A 24,993-nucleotide genomic window follows, 5' to 3' on the forward strand; every position below is an offset into this window, starting at 1 on the left:
CTGTCCTTCCGTGTATGCTCCTGTGTTTTGAATCCTCTGTTTTATGAGTGGTGAGATATCATCTTATGATCCTGAACAGCTGAACGGTAACCCTCTGACACTGAAGGGATCACCCAGCCTTTATTCAACAGACAGTAGCTCTTTGGGGAAACTTGGGTCTATTTAAATTGTATTATGATCTTTAGGTGGCAAAATGTAAAGAAAAATTAAAAGTGCATATGCACCTTTGAAGTTAGAGTAACCTTTCTAGCCTGCCTATATTTTGTATACTTTCAGATGTAAGTTGTACTGCTATATTGTGTGTTTAAATACATAGTCAAGTGTAAAGAGTATTTGCTTATTATAGTCAACCTACCATTAACCATTTTGAAGCTTTTCTTAGTAGACATCTATAAAAAGTAATAAAATTCCAGTGTGTTGCAAGCTTATAAACTAATGACATGCTGTCACAGTGCCAACAGAAGCTTCCAAGTATATGATATGAAATGGTCTTTACATCACTTCCTAGGGATGCCATCTATGAGTACATTTAGTGGAACTTAAAGAAAGTAACCAGGCTGTAGCAGATAGGAGATTTTATTAAAAAAAAAAATTACTTCCAGTTTATTAGTTAGTGATAATGTATTTAGTCAAACCATATGAAAATGCCTTGTCACATATTTCAATTAAAGTAAAAAATAAATAGTAATTATTCTATTTCTTCTACAACAAGAACCATTTCATATATCTTAAGTCTTTGGCCAAAAAGGAGTGGCTTTTTTTTTTTTTTAATTTATTTATTTGAGAGCGACAGACACAGAGAGAAAGTCAGATAGAGGGAGAGAGAGAGAATGGGCGCGCCAGGGCTTCCAGCCTCTGCAAACGAACTCCAGACGCGTGCGCCCCCTTGTGCATCTGGCTAACGTGGGACCTGGGGAACCGAGCCTCGAACCGGGGTCCTTAGGCTTCACAGGCAAGCGCTTAACCGCTAAGCCATCTCTCCAGCCCAAGAGTGGCTTTTAATGAATTGTATTACCTTGCTCAGCATGATTGCATAGGTCCTTAATGAACTATATAATTCATATTACATAGCAAAATATTTATAATTATATTAACAGCATGTATATGATAACAGTATAAGATAGTTTTATATAAAAGGTAATGATAATTTATAATATAATTAAAACACAATTATATTTCAAGGCATCCAAAGAGAGTAGCTTTAGTATAGATATCACTATCCAATAAATTAAATTATTTATTCTTTCAAGTAGCCTGAGGAAAAGTGTAAAATTTGCCTGTTGGTCTTTTTATGGCAAAGAAGAATAAATAAATATAGTATATTTTCAAACCTACAAGCTTATGTGATAGGAAGTTGTAAAGGAAAACAATAAAAACTGCTGAATGTTTCAACTACATGTTCTTTAGTTTCTTTCATGTTCATCATTGAAAATGTATGACAACCAGTATGGGTTTTGTCTTATGAAAGATAGTAAAACAGTACTAATTGGGTATCCATTTTTTCCCTATTGTTTATTTATTTATTTTTTTCAAGGCAGGGTTTCACTATAGCCCAAGCTGTATGGCACTCATTCCACAGCCACCAGGCTGGCCTCAAACTCACAGTGATCCTCTCACCTCAGCCACCTGAGTGCTGGAAGGAGTCATGTACCACCATGTCCAGAAAGGGTTTATTTTTCAATGTGATAAATGGTAGAAAAGAAAATTCAGTTGATCTACAGGCTAGACCCTGGATGTCTGTATAAATAAGATGCATAGAAAGTAGTTTTCTTTCTTTAGCTTTGAGCAGCGTGCATTGTGCATGCATGAAAAGATATTTATCAGGTTCCCTTGCATGTGGAATGATTGTGAGTTTTCATCCAAGTATCTTGAGGGTTATGTCAAAATGAAGACGCTGCTTCAGTGAGAATAAGATGATCCTGAGAAATTATATATAGCATGCAGTGAAGGATCACTATTACTGCCTGATTTTTTTTTTTAAGTATGAATGTACAAGAAAATCACAGCAATGTAAATATATTTATTTATAATTATTAGAAACGTTTTTCACAAGACTTGAATTAATTATCAGAAAATACATAAAAAACCTGTTACATGTACGTCGCTTACTGTTATATCAGGAAACTTTAAGGTTGAAGTGAAACTCACACATTGATAGACAAATTGTCTCTTAATTAGACTGTGAGAGTACCAGCATACGCTCAAGTCCTATAGGTGTGTACGAAGTGCAAATTAAAGTAATGAAGAACACCTGTAACTTTTAAGATCCAATTTGTCAGTTTGTTGCAGCACGTGTACAATAAATGAGCAACATGTGTTTCATATGAGGCAAATGAAACTGGAGCCTCTCTGAGTGGTCGGCCAGAGACCACAGCAGCTGTGGGGATACTTCCGCTTTCATCTTGCACTTGCGCTTAAATGCATAATTTTCTTCTGTGGGTTTACAGAGGTGCATAACAAGTCTTCTGTAAAATGATAATTAAACTTTGACCTTGTCATATAAGAGTCATTTTCTCCTGCATGTTATAACAAATACTAGATTTTTAAAATGGAGTTAAAATTTAGCAAAGTATTTAATATGCCCATGTCATGACTAGGATAACCAATTCTATTTTTTCATGGCCTTAACTTTCTTTTAAACTCACAGTAAAACGTTTTGATGAGACCTGGAAGAGAAAGTTTTCTGAAATGTTCACCTGGATTATATTATAAAGACAAAGTATGAAGAAGCCTATAATTTATAATCTTATAATGGATAATATTTCATGGTTGATGAGTTGATAAATAGGTATAGATCTCCTATGTGGAACTGACTTTACAGAGATTTTCTTATAGATTAGGTAACACATATGACGATGATTTAAAAAATGAAATCAACTATATGATGTCAAGATGGTCAATATTTAGTATCCAAAGAAAACTAATTACAAGGGAAGAAAACCCTCAATCCTTTATAAATTAAGTTAAGAAACTATATTTAACAATGTCACATTAAGGATACCCCACATGTAACTATAAATCCCTAGACATAAAAATAACAATGAACTATTAATATAAACTATGCATCTTATTTTTATTATATCAAAGATTGTGATGCAGTCTCATATATGTATGTCTTTACACGGGTTGTCAGTGAAAAAGTTGACAATATATTGATTTATCTGAAGGAGACTATTGACTGAGAGCGTTCCCAAGGAATTTTGGGGTTAAACTGACTATACAGACAAATACTTAAACATAAATTGATATGAAAAACAAGTTAATTTTTTCAAAATATTACAATTCAAACTTATATTCTGAATCATTACCTGCAATATTGCTCTCTGAAACTAATATTAATATAATAAAAGGTATCAAAAAGCATTATTCTCCTACATTAAGAGTATACCCTTTCCTTCTCTATATATATCTCTCAAATAAATCAATAAATAGTGTGTCAAATCATCTATGGATCTGGAAAGATGACATAGATGGCTATCATTCATGAAGCCCTAGGTCTAATACCCAGCATTACATACAATTGGGCATGATGGAGGATCCTATAATTATAGCAATCATGAGGTTGAGGCCTTAGGATGAGAAGTTCAAAGTGCTCCATAGCTATACACATCGAGATACCAGCTTGGAGTACATGAGCACCTGACAGGAAATAAAGTAACATTTCATGTTAGTATTCACTAAAAGTATTAATCTTAGAAGGAAGTTATTTAGTATATTGTAGTTTTATAGAATATTTACAACCAGCATTCCACTTAAACCTTACAGTATTCTTTGAGGTAAAACTGAGCTTCTCTGGTTGCCAAAAAAAAAATTTCTTCAGTTCTATGCAAGTCATTACCATAAGTCAGGTAAATAACATATCATATTGTGAGGGATAAAACTATATTAGAAAGTTATCAATTATTTCCATGTTAATTTGTAATATTAGTACAATTTCTTTCTAAATGTAAAACTCCAAAAGATCCTTTCTTCAATAAAATGAGTGGCAAACATGTAAGGCTCAAGAAATGCTCCCAGGTCCTTTAGTAAAGTAGACTTCCTAAAAAAAAAAAAAAAAAAAAAAACCAAAATTAAAAGGGTTAAAATATAAAAATAAGCCACATTTTAATGAAAAATCCATCAGTCCTTTTCAAATTAAGAAGGAAAAAAAAACATTCAATAATGTCACATTCCCAATATCTAAATACAAATTTCTATAGATATGGAAATGCATGTGAGTGGTAACCAGGTGAATGGTCCATTGACAAAAGCAGATGTCTATATAACAGAAATGATAGAATCATCAAACAAAAACTTCTTTTAATTTTATGTATTTATTTGAGAGAGAGAGAGAAAGAGAGAGAGAGATTGGAGAGAGATAGAGAATAGGCATGCCAGGGCTTCCAGTAACTACGAACTAACAGGGCCTCCAGTCACTATGAACTAACTCCAGACACATGTGCCACCTTGTGCACCTCGCTTACATCAGTACTGAAGAATTGATCCTGGGTCCTTAGGCTTTGCAGGCAAGTGCCTTAACTGCTAAGCCATCTCCCTAGTTTCTAAAACATTTTAATACGAAAACATTCTAATAGAAGAAAGTGATGATGTCATTGAAAACTACAAAAATATTACAAAGAAACTTTGAGGGATTAAAATTATAATATGTGGTTTCAGAATTTACTGGGTATAAAACTAAGAGCACATTAGACATTGTGGAAGAAGTTTAAGTAAATAAACTTTAAGACGCATTAGGATTAATTATCCAAACTGAAGAATATAGACCAAAATATAAAGGTTGGAAAAAAAGAGGTCCTTTATGGCCTATGAGAACATTTCAACTCATTTAATCCAACTAAGATAAGAATTACAGAATTATAGAAATGGGAGGGAGTCAGAAAAAAAAATTGAAAAAAATAATTGAATTTGTCTCAAAGTATTTGAAAATATAAATTTAGAGCATGAAGAATTTTATTCACTCTACAGAGATAAATTCACATACATGCATTCACATTATTACTGTCACTTCTATAAACACACAGTATTTTTCTTCAGAGAACACATATACACACCTATACCAAGGCAGATCACAACAAAGCAAGAACATTCAATCACAGGATACCATCACAAAGGCAGCAACAACAGAAACATACCAGTTCTGGTTAACACAGAAAAGAAAACATGTCAGAAAGAATAAAGATCATGGAATGACATATTCAAACCCTTAAAAGCATTTCATCAAACTCAATTATGGCATTGAATAATAACAATAGCAATGAAATTTTCATGTATGTAACAGCCTTTTGCTTTCCAGAGAAACTATTAAGAAAACCAAATGTCAAGACAAATGCTACTATAAAGAGGAAAAGGTCACAACACATATAGCATTCTACAAATCTTAGGACTTATATTCTGAATACATGTTTATTTATAAATATGTGGCCCAGACATGAAATGATGTCATCAAGGAAATGCAACTTTAAATCATAAGATGGCTCAGCATGCCCGTAGAATGATTCAAAGTTAAATGACCAAAACTCCCAAAACATCCTGGTTTGCATTTGTAGCAACTAGAAATGGCTGTATAAGATTACACACTCATGTTTGGCATTTATTAAAAAGTGAAACATACTACCATGTTACCTTATTAACTAACATTATCAATCCTAGTCACTTATGCTAGTGAAATGAAAATATACCGACAGAAGGAGATTTGGGGGCTGGAGAGATGGCTTAGCAGTTAAGGTGCTTTCCTACAAAATCAAAGGACCCAGGTTTAATTTCCCAGCATCCACATAAGGCAGATATACAAGGTGGCACATGTGTTTGGAGTTCATTTGCAGTGGCTGGATGCCCTGGTGTGCCCATTCTATCTCTTTCTTCCTTTCTTCTGACTTTTTCTCTCTCTGGTTCTCTCAAATAAATAAAAACAAAAATATTTTTATAAAGAAAGGGATTTGGATTATCATTCTTATTTATTTATTTATTTGAGAGAGACAGAGAGAAAAAGGGGGAGAGAGAGAAGGAGGGAGGGAAGGAGTGAGAGTATACCACAGCCTCTAGCCACTGCAAACAAACTCCAGGCACAAGTGCCACCTTGTACATCTGTCTTTTACATCAGCACTGGGGAATCAAACATGGGTCCTTAGGCTTTGCAGGCAAGTATCTTAACTGCAAAGCCATCTCTCCAGCCCTTGATTGTTGTTCTTATAGCTTTATCCATAATAGCAAAAAAAAAAAATGGAAAATCTAAGTGCAGTAGGAATGAATAAAGAAGGTTCCATTTATTTAGGCAATGAAATAGAACACATCAATTAATAGGAATGGACTAGGGATACCCACAAGAATAGAGAGAACACTGAAAGACATACCGAGGGATGGAAGACAGATCCATAAGGTACATACTGTGAGAATCAGTTCATATGAAGTTCAAGAATTTGTCAAACTACCCTGTAGTTATAGAAATCAAATAAGTATCTGCCCAACAGGGACAAAGTTGAGGATTTGACTGAACTGAAAAAATAAAACATTTGAAATACAATGAACATTTTTTTTATCTTGAACAGTGATGTTTACACAAATATATCCATGTGTAGAATGCCTTACATTGTACACATACAAAGAGTTCACTTTACTTTATTTATTTGTGTAAACAAATACAACAAAGTGCATCAAAGATACCGCAGGATGGTGAAATATTTACAACATATTTATAATTTTTATGTGCATGTTCTAAAATATAGTAAGTAGTAAATGTTTATGAAAGTGCCATTACAATCCAGGTGTAACGTCATGAATTGAAGAATCATGATTCCAATGGATGTGAGAGGAGTGCAGGTAAGATTGGAAGGCATTTTAGGAGAACCTATAGGGTTTAAAATGCATCTGTAATGTTTTAAATTTGAAACATATTTATATGCCATATTGTTAAACTGATGAAATTAGTAAAGAGTAAATTAATTTATTCTACATAGGTTTAATTTTTTGTTTTGTTTTTAAAATATTTTGTAGTCTTAATATTTACATGATCTCAGTTATACTACTGAGCCACCTCCACATCACATCAGTAACTTTCCTTATGAAGCCATTACCATGTCTTTTCTATTTTTCTAAATAATTTACAAACATGAAATTACTAGTCTTATGAAAGTTTTTGGAATTAGGCACATACTTATTTGTCTTTTGCAGGTGTGTAAACCAATGTAAAGGGCAGTTAAATAACTTTCCAAGGTTATACATTAAGTATATGGAAGATCCTGGACTTGAACACAGGAAGTCTGGCTTCAGAGCATCTTATGTTCACCACCATATCCCACTGTATTACATACAGACCATCAGATAAATGATCATATCTCTGGCCTTACTTAGTTGGATTTAGTAGGCATAGACTCTACACCCATTCTCAAAATAGATGCTTCCGTATACTCTCTATAGCAGTCTAGTTTATACAAATGAACTTATTTATGTCACACAATTAGTGACAGCTTTGTAGTCAGTACATGGTCCATCATGGTTTTTGGTATTCACTACTGTGAACAAAATAGATTTGCTCCATACTAATTTAAATTATTTATCTTTCAATTCTGTACCCTTTGCTGCAATATTGATTTCTTCGCAGCTCAATCATTACATTAATCTATTCAGAAACCTTCATTGCTCTTTTAAGTAATCTCACATTAAAGTCATAAGTCTCCCATAACATTCTTTCTTTCTTTTCCTGGATGTAAGACTGGATTTATTTTGAATTCATAGCTGAGGTAGAAATGTCTGAATGAAAGCTAGGGACAATAAGCCACTGCATGATTGATGTTTTTTTTTTTAAATTTTTTATTTATTTATTTGAGAGCGACAGACACACAGAGAAAGACAGATAGAGGGAGAGAGAGAGAATGGGTGCGCCAGGGCTTCCAGCCTCTGCAAACGAACTCCAGATGCATGCGCCCCCTTGTGCATCTGGCTAACGTGGGACCTGGGGAACCGAGCCTCGAACCGGGGTCCTTAGGCTTCACAGGCAAGCGCTTAACCGCTAAGCCATCTCTCCAGCCCAATTTTTTTTTTAAGAAAAAGTTTATTGTAATGTACAGCAGACTCCATAACAAAACTTCATTCTAATTATAGGTGGCAAAACGTGTTATGGCAGGAAATCTAGCCATTTAAATAGGAATGGAACTTGAACTGAAAACACTTGCTGGGGTGTAGAGAGGTGGGTAAATGGGCACGGTCATAGTTAGATAAGAACAAAGCCTGGTGTTCAGTTGCTTGCAAGGACACATGCTACACATTCCCAGTCCATACATCGACAGTCACATCTCCCTCACTAATACCTAGACTTCCTGTACTGTTCTGAAGGCATTTCCATCTTATTGTATGGAATGGAATTCCTCACTCTTGTTCCATTTCTGTGCCGCTTGGAAACACAGGCCACATGTTTCTAATAATTTTGTCTGTATTACATTTAGCATAGCATCTTACATGATAGATAAGCACAGATTAATATGTTCCACTGAAAGTTTCATTTTAGTAGAAGAAAAATAGAATTGCTTGAATGGTAATATGTTTTCTAGCAATGCTCACATGCTAAATAAAAACCTTTTTGGATGGGGAGTACACACCTTTGAATCAAAGCCCGGTGAAGGTAGAGAGACAAGAAAGTGGCATCTAAAACATATCATTTGTTCACAGTTATTCATTTTGAAATGAAGAGGTTTAAATAATTCAAAACCCTTAAACAACTGTAGTTCACTTGAAGGGATTCTGTACAGTTGGAAAATTTAATACATTTGTTAAGTATTGTACATATCAAAATATGTTTTTTTAAACTCATATTGGCATGGATCTAGCAATACTGGTAGCTATATTCTTATCTGCACATACAAGCACATACAAACATAAAATTTTCTATTAAAGCACACATACTTTCAAAACTTAAAAATTAAAACTGATCATTTGTATGGCAACTAAACAAGATAAAGTAGATATTACCTGTCAATCTCCTTACATCTTAAAGACTTTTTTTCTTTTTAATCATAGTATGTTTACTTATTAAGAAGACAGAAATGTTTCAGGCTTAGCATCGATTAAAAAAAAACTCATTAAAAATTATTTGGTTCATAGACAGAGTAAGTGAGTCTCAAGATATCTTTCAATGAATTCCCAGAGTGAGGCAGGAGCTGGAGATGCAGAGGCAGGTCTGTACTCAGCTGCTAGTGTGCACATGCAAGGAGGCAGACATCGGGTCCAGAGAGTACAGTAATGAGCAACAGGTGGCAAACCAGGCTAGCAGGTCACTTGAGAGGAGACTGGTAAGAGGTAGTGTATCATAACAGGCAGGTGAAGCAAGGCTAAAGATAAAGAGTGTCCAGGAACTGGCGCTGTGTGGATCTAAGTAAAACCAGTGGCTGTGAAGTGAGTCAGCAGGGATCCACATGCCAGCGAGATTCTGTGGGGACTAATTTTCTTAGGAATATGCAAAGCAGAGACCTCAGAAGAGTTCCACAACCTTTCATTTGCTGAATACTTGTATACCTCTATATCCTATCTATCTCTCTATCAACTATGTGTCTATGTATCTATCTACTTGTATACCTCTATATCCTATCTATCTCTCTATCAACTATGTGTCTATGTATCTATCTATCTATACCTATCTATATCTATATATCCATGTCTATATCTATCTACCTATACCTACCTATATCTACATATCCATGTCTATCTATCTATCTACTCATATCCTTCCCAGTGCCTGGCTTCTAAATACATGATAAGTGAATAAAAGATAATTTGATAGATGTGTTAAGTGTGTCAGAGAGTCAAACCAGGTACCAAAATGTATTAATACTAACCTGAGAGAATCAGAAACAGAAACAACAGAAGTCTCTAGCATACATAGAAGTAATAAATGGAGAGATAAAAACCTTTGAAATAAATAAGAAATTTTCTAATCCATGGAACTGTGAGATAAATATGCCAAAACTTAAACAACCAACTAATGTAAGTTAGAAAATGTAATGACAAAAGTGAGTTCACTGAAAATATAGTTCATTCAAAACATAAACAGCCAAGAATTTAAATTTATGAACCATTTCTGAAGAAAATTATAAATCATAAAAATTGAGACAATAACATTTTTAATAACAAGGCTATTTATCATTTTATTATTTCATAGGATTAATACATTAATTTAAAAATCTTCTGAGGTATTTGATTGTTTCAAACTTGCAAACAATTCATGTTCTTCTGGAAAAAAAATCCATAACTGAAATATGTTTCAAAATTTTTAGTAATAATCATTTTTGAGAAAGACACTGCCATTCTATATATTGAAGGGCTTATCCTATAAATAAAGCTAAATCTCTGTTGTTGAAAGGAGAAGATCAATACTTCAATGAAACAGATAAGCTTTTCTACAATGGGCCATGTTTCACAATTTCAATAGTCAGATCCAAGAGTGGTAACAGGTCGATCTGCAATTCCAGCCCTCAGAAGGCACAGGCATGAGGATCACTGTAATTTTCAGGCCAGCCTGGTTTATGTAGGGAGTTCCAAGTCAGCCAGAGCTACCAGTTATATCCTGTCTAAAAGAAACAAACAGACTTCAATATCAGTGACAGTAATAGAATTTACAGAAACAATTCTGGTTCCAATGGGCTATAAACTCTTGAGGATCTAACTTTTAATAGACACCATTAGGAGTTCTGGTACAGTTGATCCCAGGATCATGGCCAATACCTGATTATTTCAGAATTAGATAGACCTCTGTGCTCATTGTGCAGGCCTTTTGTAAACTCACTACTTGGTAGGCCACATGTAAGCTAGATTTAACATTGGGATTTACTGGACAAAAAACATTTCACAGAATTAATTCATTTTAAAGTAAATGGAAATATCTGTTACTATAAATCCAAGAGTTTGTGAAGGAAGTTGAAGCCTATAAAAAGGGAAGATAAGGATACCAGTTTCTCATGTATTGCTAGATCCATGCCAATATGAGTTTAAAAAAACATATTTTGATATGTACAATACTTAACAAATGTATTAAATTTTCCAACTGTACATTTGGCACCAAGAAACCCTGTATCAGCATAGCCCAGGACATGAGATAGTAGCAACAGACCGTAGATTCTGGAAAGTATTTTGGTAAGTGGGTGTGAGAAAAGTATTCACACATCCTGGGCTCATTCTCATGGGGCCAGATGAATAAAACAGTAATGCTCCTTGACACACAGATAAGGGACTTTGGAGATGACAAGTACTTGAAATAAGTAGCAAGCACCACTTTTGGAATAAGCAGTAAGTAATTACACTGCCATCATAAACGTTTCTGAGGGCTGGAGATATTGCTCAGTGGTTAAGATGCTTGCCCTTGAAGTGTAACTACCAGTGTTCAAGTCCCCAGTACCCACGTAAAACTCCAGTATGCCTCTGGAGTTCATTTGCAGCTTGAGGCCCTGATGTGCCCATTCTCTATCTGCTAGGTGTGATTGTGCAAGCCTTTAATTCCACACTTGAGGGCTGAGGTAGGAGGATTTCTGTGAGTTCAAGGCCAGCCTGAGACTACATAATGAATTCCAGGCCAGCCTGAACTACAGCAAGATCCTACTTCAAAAAAATAAAACAAAAATAATAAAAAAATTAATAAACGTGTCTGAACTCAAATGGGTGTACTGTGATTGCATTAAATCTAAACTTCCCAATCTCAGTAACAACAACAACAACAAAAATTTCTAATTACAAAATGTCTTTTATGGTTTTTTTTTTTTTTTTTTTTTTTTTTTTGAGGTAGAGTCTCATTCTAGCTCATGTTGACCTGGAATTCACTATGTAGTCTCAGGGTGGCCACAAACTCAAGGCGATCCTCTTACCTCTTACCACTATGCCTGGCACAAAATATCTTTTGAATAGAGACTTTACTAAACTCTCATAAGTGTTTTGTAAACTTTTACTAAAATAAAAATTAGAGAATTTCAAAGAGAATAAATGAGCATTTTGTCATTGACTGTGCATGTCATACACATTTCGGGAGGAAAGGACTAATGTAATTGAAACAATATAAAATAAAAACAAATATTTTGTAAGGAATAATGCCACTTAACCTTAAAGAAAGTAAATATTTTGACATTTATCACTTTTGTTCATTCACTCGAAAAGATTACAGAGTATCATTTTAGATCAAATAGTCTTTTGTAATCTAAATGGGTGATTCTATAGTTTCACCCTGTATACTGGGTAAGACTAACAAGTAAGCACTATAGGGCAATGCGGTAAGTGTTGGTTTATAGCTAGTCATGCCATCAGAAACTGTAACCAATATGAGCTATGTGGAAAGACATTGAGTAAACAGGGTTGGGGATAGAGAGATGGCTTAGTGGTTAAGGCACTTGCCTGTGAAACTCCTCCCCAGGACCCACATAAGCCAGATGCACAAGGTGTCACATGCATCTGGCATTTGTTTGCAATGGATAGAGGCTCTGGCATACCCATTCTGTCTTTCTCCATCTGCCACTCTCTCTCTCTCAAATAAATAAAATATTTTTTTAAAAAGAAAAGAGGGTCGCTATATGATTTACCCTTCACAAACAGCCTCCTTCTACTTCCTCATGTGAGCTTTGAAGTGATAGTGTGTCAGAAAGCATCCCAAGTGCTTCCAAGCTGCCTGTGATTTCTGTGATAACTTTTCTACCAATTTTATTTCCAAGGAAACAAACTATTGAAAAGAAGACACTTGTTTGAGAAAGAATATGGTTCAGTAACAGAACACTTACTAAGATATGACAGGTCCTGGGTTCAATCCCTAGCAATAGAAATAAATAAACAAATAAATTAAAAACACTTTACCCTAAGACTTTTTCTTTTAATCCACAAATTGAAAGCATTTCAAATAAATGTGGAGTATGCACTAATCTTCAAACCTTTGTTTCCTTATTAAAAAAGTTGATTTTTGATAGACATCTAATGGTTAATATTGGACTCAAAGTGACTTCACAATCCTATTTTTCCCCTTGCAGCCTTCCATATCCGTTAGCTTCCTTTCTTCCTTGCTATCTCTCTGTGCATGTCTCCCTTCCTTCCTCATCCCCTCCTTTTCTGTCCTGCTCTCTCTGTTGTACTACATTATTGTTTTTATTCTAATAAGTTATTTAAAACCAGAGTCACAGAAAAATCTGGCTCTCTACTTCTAAGAAGAATGAAATTACTGGACCCTTAGAAAACTTCACACTAATCTTATAAGATCATACTTTATTTTCCTGTAGTCAAAGTAATTGCTAGGCAAATGCATTTGTAAAACTCCTTAAGTAACCTACCATTGCCAAATATCATATTATAGTATTATCATATGCTCTAAAGCTGATTTTAATCATCACTTTAATCTTCAAAAGATAACTTATTCCATTAAGAAACCTGGGATTTGCTTCAAAGTCAGGGAAAAAAACGATTCTCAGTGAATTGACATGGATCAGACTAAAGGAAAAAAATCTGTCGTGAAAATTTTAAAAAAAATATTTAAAAATACTAAATCCTCAAAGAAATAAAACTAATTTTAGAAACACAAGACATCTAGTTATATTACAATCACACATATAAAATCAACAAATTAATATCTAGAAATGAGGCAGTTCTTTTTTTTAAAGGTGTCACATGTCTCCAGTGTTGTTACATCATGATATAATATACAATCTGAAATAATAAGCAACATTTATTGATCTCAAGAAAATGGTAAAGTAATACCAAGACAAACAGGCATTATTTATCACAATTAAATTATTTTTTGAGCACAGCAACTACAAAGTTATTGTTGTCTCATGGCCAACCTCAAATACAACTTTTTCCAAGAATAGCACAACAAATTGATAGAATGCAAAGCCACCCTTTTATTCTTGCATTCTTTCTTTGTGAGGTGATGTTTCTCACTAACCAACAACAAAAACTAGCAAGAAAAGAGCGCACCGTGTCATGGAAAAGTCGTGCCACCATCCTGTGCCACCTAATTTACTACAAAACCACTCCTTACATTATTTTCAGTATGCCCATGAGCCCTTAAAATGGGTGAATTTCCGGATTACAAATAAAGCTTACTAAGGATGGCCTATGGAGCGTGAGATATGATGAGCTGTCTTACAGTGGATTTGTTTGGGTTCCCAGTCACGAGTGTGAAAGAAGGTCACTTACCAAAAGTGTATGTGTGGCTCCGAAAAGAAAAAAATATCTGCAAGCTATCTATGTCAGAGACCTACTGTGTGTACTTGGGTAAGGTGTGTAGAAGGATGCAGGCTAAAAAACAAAGGATGGCATGGAGTCATTGTCATCGTGACTAGTAGGTTCTCCCTGGGAGAACTAAGTGACTGTGTTCATTTCACTCTTAAGAGGTCGAAACTAAAGTTTTCCTTTTTGTGAGTGTGTAATAGAATGTCACAACAGCTGAGGGAAGGGACACGTCCTGTTAAAAGGAAATTAATGAACAAGTGTCAAAATGGGAAGCTGATGTCAATTCCAAGAAGGTTTGGAAGTAAGAAGTGGAATTTAAGGAACCATGTTCATAGACTCGTGCTTCTCTGAAAGGAGCACCACGCAATGTACTATATCCACACTAGGATCCACAGTAGGACTGGTTTATCTCAGGCCACACTGAAATGTTTATGAAAAAGATAAACTTTGCTGTATAGGCATACACACACTTCGAGTTACTGATTTCTAACAATGTTTAGTTTCATATTTTGTTGATAACAAATTGATTAAATAACTCTACCCTTAGCCTATATGCTTATTGTTAAATTAATGTGCTCACTCACCACTCTTGAGGAAGAAATAATCCTAAACTAACCTGTTTCTAAATAATGAACAAATATTTATAACTAAAATGTTTCAAGTTTTATTCTTTTTTCAATAGTAATATTATTTAAAAGCCAGATGCACAAAATGGTACATGTGTCTGGATTTCATTTGTAGCAGTAGAAAGCCCTGGCATGTTGTTTTTCTTGATCTTTTTTTTTCTCTCTTTCTTTGCTTGCAAATAAATGAATGAATGAATAAAAATACATAAAAATTGGAAAAAGTATTCTCTCCATCTGTCAACTAATACATGAAGAGTAATCAAAATAAGTTTTTCTTTTTTTCCTTATAAATCTGGTTGAACATTTGAAATTATACCCCATCTCTATTCTTGAGACACTAGATGAAAGGGATTTATTGATAAAGTCTTTATGAATGACTTACATGAAATAATCTGCTAATCTCTATGTTATTCATATTGATAATCCAAATGTATCAAAATTACACAAAATTACAAAATTAACATTGTCAGTGTTTCCAATTTGTCAAGTGTAAAATTGCTCTTTGAAAAAACCCCAAGATGCTTTCTTTCCATGTGTTTTTTGGAAGTGAAAAACTCAGTATTTGTCTTTATTTTCCTCTACAAACAGTGACCACATTTACAGTTTCATTCAATAATTTCAAGAGCAGGCTGTCCTTAAAGCATATGAAATGTTCAGTTGAAGCTTTGGCTTTTGGTGAGGTGCTCAGAGCATTCATGGGATGGGTCCAGGCATATGGAATTTGCTGAGTACTATTGCCCATATAGCACAGTGGTGGGGTAAAGATAGGACACATCACTACTGTGTGACTCTGTACTTGAATATTGTCTCTAATCATTACTTTCACTTTCTCATCAATGTGTTGAATTATTCTTTCCTTTCCCTTTATGCTTCTTGGATTGTTTGTTTGCTTGCTTTTTGCAGTTTTGGTTTTTTTTTTTTTTTTTCAAGGCAAGGTATTGCTCTAGCCCACGCTGATCTGAAACTCATTCTGTAGGCCCAGGCTAGCCTCAAACTCGGAACAGAGATCCTCCTACCACTGCCTCTCCAATGCTTCTTTGTTTTTGTTTATCTTTTTGAGGTTGGGTCTCACTCTAGTCCAGGCTAACCTGGAACGTACTCTGTAGTCCTAGGCTGGCCTTAAATTGCCTACCTCTGCCTCCCAAGTGCTGTGATTAAAGGTGTATACCACCATGCCTGACTATCATTGTTCTTAAAATAACATTCACCAGTGTTTTGAAATGATGAAACTCTGACTTGGCAAAACTGAAATACACTTTGGATTTGGGGCATCTTTCTTTCTTTTTTTTTTTTTTTTTTTTTTTTTCTGTTTGGTTTGTTGAGGTAAGGTCTCACTCTAGCTCAGACTGACCTGGATTTCACTGTGTAGTTTCAGGGTAGCCTCAAACTCACAGCAATCCTCCTACCTCTGCCTCCCGAGTGCTGGGATTAAAGGCGAGTGCCACCACGCCTGGCTTGGAATCTTAACTTCACTATTTAATTTGTACTTTCTGGATGATGTCATACCATTGTTTCCTAATGGGGCAGAACACAGGGCTAGATCTCAACCATCTGCCATAGATACTGGCTCTTTCACTATGCAACTAGAAGAAACAGAAGTTGTCCACTAGGTTCAAGAAGACGCGCCTGCAAGTTATGATGGCCCTAGAGGTCTATTCTTTTGGTCAGTATAAGGAGATCCCAAGAAATAATATTTTATTATTAAATTACTGCTATAGGGGTCAGGAGTTAGCTCATATGTAACTTTTGTCCAACAAATGATAGCAATTCTTTGTGCTACCTTTTCACTTTAAAATAGATAGTTATATTACAAATGTGGTAAAATATTATGATGATGTGAGATGTTTTATTTACAATGTTTCAGCATAAGTCATTGACATTTTATTTCAGAGTTAAATAACAGACACTTTACAAAATAAAAACATGTACACGTTTGCTTTTCATTATAGTCTATTTAAAACAATAATTCTTGAACATCATACTGCTATTATCCAGGGAGCTTACTTTTCATGAGAGCTTATCCTTAAGTACAAGAAAAAAAAAAATCAACGTAAGTAAGTGGTTTAATGAAATTACACTTATATTGTGAACGTATACAACAAAGCATTTCTCATAGCTCAAAGTCTAGCTCATATTATTAAATGAGTGAAAACCATTTTAATAGGATTAATTTGTATATGACACATGGTACACTGTACATGGAAAGTATCTGTATAAAAATTCTAGATTATATGCAATTTAAACATCTCAGTGCTTTCAGTATTTTTCTATTACATGCCATGTTTATTCTAAATTATCTTGGTTCCTGAAAAATTGTGAGACATCTATGTATAACTGATTAGACAACCCCTTGCCCAACTGGAGAAGAAGTTTACAGAATAATGTGTTTGGACAGTGGTGGCTGTTTGTCACAGGAAGCCTTGACATAGGCATTAAAGCTCTAACCAATTGGGGTAATATGTCATAAGCAGCCAGTTGGAGGGCAGTAACAAAATACTTGGCTGACCATTCTATACCAGAGACATCTGTTTATCTTAGCAAGATAGTAACTGGGAACCTCTACAATTTGGATCATGTAAATATCATAATTCATTTCATTCTGAATAGTTTTAAGCGTCATAGAAAAATCATTCCCTATATTTAATCATTTAAAATATTAGTTACATATAGCATGTTACAAAAATATTTATTTTAATATGTTAAGCGAATATGTATGATTGTGTTAGGCTTAAATTTCAATAAAATATTTAATATGAGATGTGCATTTTTATAGTAAAAATTCTCTTCATATTAAAGTCTAAAATTTGAGGGATTTGAGTTTGATTTATTGAGACGACTAGTGATTTTTTTATCTTCTAATTAGAGATAAAATTTTAATCATATTGAGTGCTTATTATGTGCAAGTCAGTGTAATAATTGTATTTCAATAACATTTTTCTAATCTTTGAAATAATTATTCTTTTTTTGAGGCAAGGTATAACCAAGGCCCATGTATATGTTAGGATTATTTGTGTGAGCCACCACATTCAGCTTTAGACAATCTTATAAAGTTAAGTTGTTTTCATTTTACAGTCCAGTTAATTGAAACTCACAGGACTTACAGAGCCTTTCTAAGGTCAGATGATTGACATGTGGGAGCTGGGCCTTGAATTTCCTTCTGTTTAACATCAAGCCTCAGATTTGTAATCCATAGTCAGTTTTCAAAAGAAAAATCTTGCTTTATGTATCCTGAACCCTTATATTACTCTTATTTATGAACAGACATTAGAAACATCTGTGATTTAGTTGGGGGTCGCTGGAGGGTCCAGGATGACTGGCCCATTCTGACTGGTCCTAGATTTTTCCAGTTTCAGTGTGGAGAGTTAGAGCGCACGGATATCTCCTTATTCCTAAACAGTCTTGTGTCACACGAAGGTAAAATTTAACCTGGCAATATTCCAGTGTTTCACAGATTTTTAAAATTCAGATTCAGAAATATATATGAGAGGGGAGAAGGATGCCAAATTATGAAAATAAATATATTTTGTTTTCTTTCTTTTATTTTGCAGCAAGCAATGAGTGATTCTCAGCTAGAAGGACATTCGCTGCCTTCTTCCTTGAAAATTCCATCTCAGACCTGACAAAGGAACGGCCCTCTCTCTGCGGGCATGCGGAGGCTCGTCCATAACAAACTGGACACGTGGTTTTGTTTGTTTGTTTGTTTGTTTTGTTTTGTTTTAATGTAGAACCTGTGTTCTTCCTCTCAGGTGGGACAGGAATCCCCAGAGAGAGCATGGGGCAAGAACATGAACGATCTCTGCGGAGCAGTCTCTTAAGCTCCTTTTTGCTGGTCCTGGGTTCATTTTGGGGGTGGGGGGGCACAGCAGGTCTTGTTAGCCAATCTCCCTCACCCCCCCTCACCTCCACCCGTATTTCTTCACACAGCTGAGCCGTCCGCGGAGTGCAGGAGATGCTCCTCATTACCTTATTACCTCTGCTGCTTTGGGCCCCTCCCGCATGTTCCCCGAAGCGGCTCAGATGTCCTCTCCTTGGAAGCGCGGCACTATTTTTACCACAGCGTTTGGGAATACCGAGTCTCTGCTGGCAGCTTAGGTAGATTACAGGTGCCAGGTTCGTGTTTCTCTCTGAGCGGCCGCACGTTCAAAGCACACCCGCTCCCGAGCTCTGCCTTGAATTCGGCCCTTCCGCGCCCTCCGCCCGGCACCGCGGCTTGGACCACTTTCTGCAGTGGTGTGGAAGTGCTTCCTTTTCCCCCTGTCTCTACTCTCTTCTACCCGGATTTCCTTTTTGTGACTTTCCAGAGCTGAAAAACTATAATTTTCTATCTGGCCCTCAGCTTTACTATCTCAGCTAGTGACTGAAAGTTTCTTTTCTTTTTTCCTTTTCTTTCTTTCTTTCTTTTTTTTTCCCTAAGGAATTAACAGTCTAGTCCAAACTTCTAAGAAGTCGCTCACAAAAGTGCCAAACCCTAATCCCTACGTCTGGTGTCTGTTCCTTTCTCTGAACTTCCTCCTGCCATACATACAAACAAACAAACATACATACATACATACATACATACATACATACATACAAAACACATGTTTTCCAAAAAGCTTCAATATTGCTCTTTAGAAATACAGTTCAACATCTCAAAACTTCTTTTCCCAAACTTTCTTTCCTCAGCTTTCCAGTTTGGAAGAGACTGCTAAGGAAGTCACTACTATGGATTCTGATAGGACTATATTCCTTTTCTTACAAATACTGAGTTATTCATTTATATGACTTTTAGCCTCTGCCATTGTCTCCCAGTAAATTGAAATTATTAATTATTACAAAATTGCATTAAAAGGTTATGTAATTTCCTTCAACTACCCTTCTTCCCCCCCCTTTGCACCACTTATACTGTTTAACACATGAAATACTATATACTTTCAGTATTTTCATCTTGATATCACTAATACAAATAGCACCAGCATTTACCTTAGATACCTTTTTTGTAATAGATCTACATTTTACTATAGAATCACCATCATTATTTCAATGGAAGTCTCATGAATCAATAATTAATATTTGTTGAGTATATATTTCATATTATGGACTCAATATATATTATTTCATTTCCTACCCACATCAAACCTATGGCGTATGTATTACATATGCCACGGAATCTCCTACAAAACCGTGCCTTGCAACACAGGCATAGTTAGAACTTACATTCTGTCTTGCTCCAAAGTTCTGTTCCTGTTGCACCACTATTCATTTTCTTAAAGGATCAAAGCTAAATTCTACTGCTAAGTACATTAGCCACATTCTTTTCTTCCCTTTCATTTATATGGAGAATTAGACACACTCAAGCTGTTTTAAAAGTGAGGGAAAGAAATGCATTTAAAAATCAATGTGCATGAATTAAGAATGATGGGATGAGATGGTAAGCTGCTCAGAAACTAAGCTGTTTGCTTGTTTGTTTGTTTGTTTGTTTGTTTTTTAGGTAGGTTCACACTTGTGCTCACGCTGACATTCTCTAGCCCAAGGTTGGCCACAAACTCATGGTGACCTCTTACCTCAACCCAAATGCTGTCATGAAGGACATGCACCACCTCACCAGAGCCATCAGAACCTCAATTCCATTATGCCTAGTTACAGTGTTCATAATGAATGAATTATAGGTCTTTGGGGGTGGTTATAACAGTATTATTTCCATATAATTATTTGCTGTCCCATTTTTATTTATTATTTTAGTTTAGTTTTTGGTTTTGTTGAAGTAGGGTCTCACTCTAGCCCAGGCTGACCTGGAATTCATTATGTAGTCTCAGGGAGGCCTTGAACTCACGGCGACCCTCCTCCCTTTGCCATAATTTTAAAAAGAAGTATATTAGCCACAAAATGATTGGATGACCTCTGCTTACCTCAGTACAAATTTAATAACCATTTTTGACTACTTCTCAACATCTGTATCTCTCCATTTGCTATGAAGAAATAATATAATTGCAATTACAAGCATCTCACATTTTGTAAACTGTTTGAGTTCCAAGCGTTCCCTACTTAGTTGTTTGAAATCAGTGCATATTTTCCCACTGATCTAATCTAATAGCGAACAATATCTTCAAACTGGCATTTTCTTATTCACACCTCCCATTTCCTGCCCACAACCTAGAAAACAACAGCAAAAAAATAATTTACAAAATCAAAACACAGAAAGGGGTAGAAATCTGTTTAAATCAAGGAAATTCTAGTACTAATTTTACTGTTCTAAATTCTAGAGCATGCTGTGATCAGGGATTTGTGACCTAGGACAGAGTAGCAAGTCAAGAGATGGAGGTTGACTTTTCACAAGAAAAGCTACACCTGTCTGGCAAGCTGTTTGTATCATTTCCTTAAAGTTTTCCTTTTTATACTTTAGAATATTCTTTATCCGCATTTCTATACTGACTATTTCTGTAGTGGTGGTGCTTGAACAAAGAAAACAGAAAGCAAGAAGAGACAGCTTTTGTGTTTTTTAGACGATTTAGGGTTTACACCTACTAACAGCTAATTCATACCTGTTAAAATCTGCAGAGTCTAAGAATGGCAGCATTTTAAATTTTATCTCTGTGATCCAAGCTGCACATTATCTTAGTAATGGTAATAGATTTTGGTGTGGATGTGTGTGGACATGAGTACAGGTGCGCTTGCAGGTGTGTATGCACATGAGAGTATGTGTGTGAGTGGAGGCCAGGGGCGGATATCATGTGCCTTCCTTTATTGCTTCCCACATTATTTACTGAGGCATGATCTCTCACTGATTCTATAGCTCACCATTTCTGCCAGACCGACTAGCCAGCTTGCCTGTATGACTCCTTGTTTCTGCTTCTCAAGCACTGAGCTTACAGGTACACACCAGTACAGCTGGCATTTACATGGTGTAGGGGTTTGAATCAGATGTCCTCCCATAAACTCGTGTGTTTTATATGCGTGGTACCCCGCTGGTGGCAGTTTGAGAGGTGAAGCCTTGCTGGAGGAGGTGTGCTGTTAGGGCCAGGCTTTGTGTTACAACCAGTTCCCAATGCCAGATCTCAGTTCACTCTCTTGCTACTATTTTCTACCTGCTGTGGCAAAAGTGATATACAGCCTCTGCTTATGCTATGCTTTCCCCTGCTATCATGATGCTTCCCCTTGAGATTGTGAGTCAGCCTAAAATCTTCCCTTCCATCAGCTGGCTTTAGCTGGGCGTTTTATCCCAGCAATGTAAAGGTAACTACAACACATGGGGGCTGGGGATCCAAACTCGGTCCTGAAGCTTTTGTGGCACTTTACTCACCAAGCGTTTCCCACCCCTTAGTAGTGATATATTTTATCTTATTTCTCTATACATAATGATTGCAGTAATAAAGGTATTTTATGAAATAGATTACCCTTTTATTGTAAGTTAATTTTAACTAATATATAAAAACAAAAATCATCTATATTAATAAGATGCTAGATCATATATGTATATATATGTGTGTGTAAATATATATATATATATATACATGTGTTTAAATTGAGTTTAACATACCTATTTCCTTATACATTTAACATTTCTTTTTATATTTTATTAATTTGGAGAGAGAAAGAGAGTGAGAGAGAGAAAGAGAGAGAGAATGGATGTGCCAGAGCCTCTTACTACTGCAAATGAACTGGAGGCTCATGTACTTCCTTGTGCTTTTGACTTTCTGTGGTTACTAAGGAATCAAACCCAGGTCCTTAGTATTTGCACGCAAGACCCTTAATTGCTGAGCCATCTCTCCAGCCCCACATTTAAAATTTCTTTATGTAGAAACTAAAACTACGTACATCTGACATTTGAAATGTTCATTTCACTATTGCTACTCTAGTCACTGGACTGTGACATATGATACCAGACTTCTGGCTTCTGTCTAATTGTAACTTAGTACTCATTACTCAGTCTTTCCAGATCTTTTCCTACCATTCCACTCCGAAAATGTGCGACAGGTTGAAAGTGATTTTGTGTTTATAAAATTTATTTCCAGAACAATGATTTTTTTGTGTGAACTTTGAGAACTTGAGATGTAGTTGGCTGAGTCCTCATATACCCAAGGCTTTTGAGGTCTTCTGTGATAGAAAATGTTGATTGTTAACAGGATCTAGAATCTAGGGTCTAGGAGACAAATCTCTGAAGGAGTTTCTAGATTAGGTTAACTGAGGTGGTAAGACCCACCCTAACTGTGGGCAGCACCAGCCCCTGGCTGGGGTCCCAGACTGAACAAAATAGAGAAGACGAGCTGAGCATCAGCACTCATTACTCTCTGCTTCCAGAATGCAGATACCTACAGGCCCTGTTGCCTTGTCTTCCCCACCATGATGTACGATATACCCCACACTATAATGCACATGACCCCTTTCTCCCTTAACTTGCTTCTTTTCAAGAATTTTGTCCCAGCAACAAGGAAAGTCACTGACACACCTTTCATATCTCAACTCCAGGGCTATTTTCCACCCCCCTTTGTCCTTTCATCAATTCCATTCATGCCTTTACTTCCAAAATACATAGGAAGAAAGAGAATTATCAGAATTATGGAAAGAGGATTGAGGGGCTGGAGAGATTGCTTAGTGGTTAAGGTACTTGCCTGCAAACCCAAACCAGGACCCACAGAAGCCAGATGGACAAGGTGGCACATGTATCTGGAGTTTGTTTGCAGTGGCTGGTAGCCCTAGTCCCCCATTATCTCTCTCTCTCCTTCTCTCTCTCTCTCTCTCTCTCTCTCTCTCTCTCTCTCTCTCTCTCTCTTTCTGCCTCTGCCCAATAAATAAATACAATGTTTAAAAAATAATGTGACTGAGAACATAAGCACACTTTCTATAACATGGTTTAGAGTTGTTGACATCTTAATTCTGCAATCTTAATGACTGATTCAGTGACCAGGTGTTTGGTTAAAATGTAGTTAAATATCACACAGTATTATCTTTTGACTCCTTTTCTCCTTGAGGATACCATTCCTAAAATTAAAAAAATTGTTCTGAGACGATAAGGAATTATGCAGCTATACAATAGCAAAAACATTGAAATAGAAACAGACAATGTCCATATTGCACATCCAAAGTTTGGGACTCATTGGAAATTGTGAGGAACTATCATCTATATAAACCAAACAACTTAAGTTAACATTTTAACACAAGTTCCTAAATTATCTGACAGTTGGTATTTCTGAATTGTCTTTATTTATTTTTGAAAAGCAAAATTATAGGGAATAAAGCCTATAGTTATCAATGCTTTGGATACAATAATAAAACTTTGTATTTTCCATCTAGTTTTACTGGCACTGACTACAAAATTTGACAGTTATTTCAAATGACACTTATTAGTAGTGAGAGCAATCTTTTCAAAGTTCTAAGGGAGAATATAAAATCAAATAAAGGAGTCATGGCAGAGGAAAGAGAACAATCAAATCAACAGAGGGACAAACTTCTTCCACAGGTGTATTTTAATTTCCTTTTGAGTCTTACTCCCAACATAACTTTATGAAACCCCATGTTCACCAAGGAGATGTATGCAACATGCTCCACATGTACGATATCACTTGACTCCTTACCAAAACTAGCCTATGCCTCTATTACCTTGAAGTTAAAAAAGTACTTACTAGGCTGGAGAGATGGCTTGGTGATTAAGCGCTTACCTGTGAAGCCTAAAGACCCCGGTTGGAGACTCAATTCCCCAGGACCCACGTTAGCCAGATGCACAAGGGGGCACACACATCTGTAGTTCGTTTGCAGTGGCTGGAAGCCCTGGCTTGCCCATTCTTTCTCTCTCCCTCTCTATCTGTCTCTTTCTCTTTCACTCTCAAGTAAATAAATAAAAGTAACAAAAAAAAATTAAAAAGCACTTACTTATGGACATCTAATTTATCAGCCTAGTCAGGACTTCAGGAGAGTTCCTTGGAATCCAGGACTCCTCTAATCCACCTTTGTACTGTGAATCATATTTCAGTGTATTGGACTGTGGTCCAGGTGCAATGAAAAATGCTATGTCCTTGCCTGTGCTTTTCCTGCCACCTTTTTCCATCTGAATCCTAACAACCAACTTATGTGGAGTCAATAGGTAGTGAGAATATGAATTTGGAAACTTGGTAGCACCCATTATACAGAGCCATGGCACCTGGGAGAGGGTCATAGGTACACCCTGAAATATCAAAACAATGTTGTTTCTTGTATTCTTAAGGAGTTA

Source organism: Jaculus jaculus, chromosome 6 (genome assembly GCF_020740685.1).
Source record: "Jaculus jaculus isolate mJacJac1 chromosome 6, mJacJac1.mat.Y.cur, whole genome shotgun sequence".
In the NCBI taxonomy this organism is placed as follows: Eukaryota; Metazoa; Chordata; class Mammalia; order Rodentia; family Dipodidae; genus Jaculus; species Jaculus jaculus.